This window comes from Populus euphratica, unplaced genomic scaffold, assembly GCF_000495115.2.
Source record: "Populus euphratica unplaced genomic scaffold, PopEup_1.0 scaffold1621.1, whole genome shotgun sequence".
Lineage (NCBI taxonomy): Eukaryota > Viridiplantae > Streptophyta > Magnoliopsida > Malpighiales > Salicaceae > Populus > Populus euphratica.
In genome coordinates, this window is record NW_011501456.1 from 15400 (window position 1) to 19219 (window position 3820).

Genomic DNA, 3820 nt, shown 5'->3' on the forward strand with positions numbered 1-3820 from the left:
ATGAATAGAAAGTTAAGACATAGGTCTAAAACTTTTATGAAGAGTTTAAGATTCAAAAAGGATGTTTTCAAGTTCAAATTGTAGCAACAATGGAGAAGTCTGAATCTGTCATGCAGCCTAGACAATGTTTAGTGTTCAACCTATATCTCGAGTTCTAAAAATTCAAATGATCTCATTTTTTTTTATTGGAAAGATGAGACAATTTCCTAGAACTTTTATGAGGATAGTCTACTCAAATTCCGATATTAGAAATGATGTTTTGTTTAGAAAAAAAGATAAGGATTGTCGCTAAGTCAAGATGTGGTCACCCACTCAACAATTAGTCAACAAATCAATAGTTTCAAATTTTAGCCTATAAAAGGAGGCATTTGTCATATATTTAGGCATCTTAATTTTCAGATCAAGATCATGTTCTTGCTCTTTTTCTTTATATTTTTGTAATGCTTAAGTTTTGCTTTCATTAATCTCTTGTTATGCCTTTCATTTTATTTTCTTTACTTATTTAACTTATATTTTATTTATATTTCTATTCTTCATTATATTTAGCTAAGTTTATTATGTTAAGGTGAAAATATTACACTAATGGTGTCAGTTAGGTTTATTATATCAAGATAAAAAAGTTTCACTAATGGTGTTAAGATAAGTGGACTTCAATATAGACTTCAATGTTTATATCCTAAACAAGTTGTTATTAACATGTCTTATCATTTTTATCTTATTAATTTTTAATACCTAGCTTGTTAAATGGTTAATCTAGATCTGTATTGTATAACACTTGGTACAAGAAATGCTTGAGACTTTTATAGCCAATTGTATGGTATAACCTATATTTGTGCTATGAAAGGAACTTGATTTGTTGTTAACATAAGTTAACATCATGAATTCTTCACAATATCTAAAAGTTTGGTATGACTTAAATAAAATAATTAATATGATCATGTAAATAATTTATAATGAACTATTAATGACAAATCATCCGATTGGAACCTCTTTTGTGTGTGGTTTGCAGTTGAGTAATAAAATGAGTTTATATTATATTTATTTGAAATACCATTAGTGGATCCTCTAACCTTGACAATTATTTTTATCATTATTTAATCTTTATATTAATCTTATATCTCAAATTCCTTTTCACCACCACCACCACCACTATTAATATTAATATTAATATTATTTATAATTTATATCGTTAACCTCCCTGTGGTACAACTCTAGTATTGTCAGGTTATTTATTACTTCAACACTCCTACACTTGAGAGAAGACATCAATCTTTAGTCGTGTCAAGGAGTAAACTCTAACAAGACTCTTTATCACCCAAAAAGACAATTTTACCTTTGAATGCATATACATGCTTAGGATCAGCCATAAGATGGCCACACATCAATTAAATGTTAATCTAACAATTTCTCTTTCTCATTAGAAAAAAAAGTTTTGAGGGACAAAGACAAAAAGGCAATCACCAAAGAAATGGGATAGTTGCTTACTACTAGTTTTATTTGTGAAGTAATGTACCCAGATTAGTTGGCAAATATGGTAATGGTGGATGTGTGTGGACTTCATAGATTTGAACAAGGTTTGGCAAAAGGATAGTTTTCTTCTTAATAAGATTGATAGTTTAGTGGATTTCATGGCAGGTTTTGAATTCCTTAGTTCTTTTCATGCTAACTTTGGGTATCATCAGATATCCATGCACCTAGATGATGAGGAAAAGACATCATTCATCATAGAAAAGAGAAGATTTTATTATAAGGTCATGTCCTTTGGACTAAAAATTGCAAAACCTACCAATGAATGGTGAACAAAGTCTTTAGGCATCAATTAGGAGAATTATGTAGATGATATGCTAGTAAAAAGCATGACATCTAAGCAACATCTCTTTGATTCAGAAAAAAGTATTTTTCATTATGGGCCTGTATTAAATAAAACTCAACCCCTTGAAATATGTGTTTGTCATCAAAAGAGGAAAGTTTCCAAGTTCCTAGTAAGCATTAAGAGGATCGAACCTAACCCTAAGAAAATCCAAGTAATACTTGATATGAATCCCCTACGATTAGTGAAGAAGGTTCAACTTCTTACCGAGAGATTGGTTGCCTTTAACAGATTTATTTTTTGTATTAGGAAGTGTAGCATGCCATTCTTCAAAACCTTAAAAAATATTTCTAACTTTGAATGGACCCCTAAATGTCAAAAATCCTTCGAGGGACTCAAAGCCTACCTCTCATCTCCTAGGGTTTTATCTCAACCATGAGAGAATGAATACCTCTTCCTCTACTTGGGCATAATGAATTTAGCTATCAGTGTTATACTAGTAAGAGAGAGGAATGGAGTTTAATGCCCAATCTATTACTCTAGTAAGACATTTCAAGATGCTGAGATGAGATTTTTATTTATTTATCAAATATAAAAAAATTTATATATCAAATGAAACAAAACTGGAGGATTAAAAAGTCAGAATATACAGACACGTATGACAACAAGATAACAAGCTCCTATAGCTAGTCAAGAGAGAGAATAACTGGTTGTAGTGAGAGAAGCTCTCATTCTATATGAGTCTGTTCCCTTTTATTATGCAGTGCCTTCTTTTCGTGTCCTTTATGCTTTAGTGGTTTTTTCTTCAAATTTATTTTCTCTGAGTTATAAATTTATGGCCAAACACAAGAAAAATATTTGATTCTTCGGTTTGCTCAACAAGATTACAGGCTTTACTCTTCTCATCCTTTGTTTAGTTCACGCATACCAAAGACCTTGAATCAAAGTAGATCTTTTGACATGTAGGACTCCTCAACTCCTTCTAAAGCCTTCACCCTTTTGAGAACTAAGGTGGACTTTATAGATGCTATTGGTTTCTCTTGAGGTGTTGAGGCTCGCATAAAGGGTCAAAATAGAAACATGCATAGCATACCACTTATTGTTCAATCACTATATTCTCCTAACTCTTATGGGTGAAATGAAGACTCTTATAGTAATATCAGGCATCAACATTCCTCTATTGACCATTCAGCTAGGTCTTGTTCTCTAGATTCCAACCCAAAGGTGGAAAACCTTAGCCTAGGGCCGAGTGCAGGTGTTGTTGCTTCACCTTCCATAATGAAAAACAAAGCCCCTTTTAGAAGCCATATATATGCCTCCACTGATTACCCTACAGGTACTCCGAGCACACAGTCTCCCTCATTAGTGCATTTTCCTGACTACAATTCTTTGACATCTTGTCATTTGATGGAAAATAATCTTGGTGAACACAAAGACATGTGGCAGTTTTGCTTAATTGGTTATATTGTTGGAAAATTCCCAGGATTAATAGCCTTGATTGAATTTATTAGTAGTTTCTGGAAATGCAAAGCAAACTTTTCTATACACGACTCTGGTTGGTTAATTTTTTTCATTCTCCTCTGAATTGGACATGTTGAGGTACTTAAGGTACTTAGTGGAGGTCTTTACTTTGTATTTAGTTAGCCATTGATATGGTAAAGATGCCAATCTGGGTACGATTCCCTAACCTACCTATCAAATGTTGGTCTTTAATCTATCTATCCAAAATTGCTAGTGTGCTTTGGAAGCCCATCCACTATGATGCACCTGCTGCTTCTATGACTCGACTATTATATGCCAGAATGCTTATAGAGATTAACCTGCTAGTTAATCTGCACACCTGTATAAATCTTGTCCTGTTCAATGGTTTGCCCTTATCTCAGTAGGTGGTGTATGAATCTTTAGCCCGTTTTTACAAGAATTGTTGGGTTTTTAGGCATATGACTTCCACATACACCAAAGGTACTAGTCACAAGCGTAATAAACACTTCTAAAAAGCTCCCACTCGTT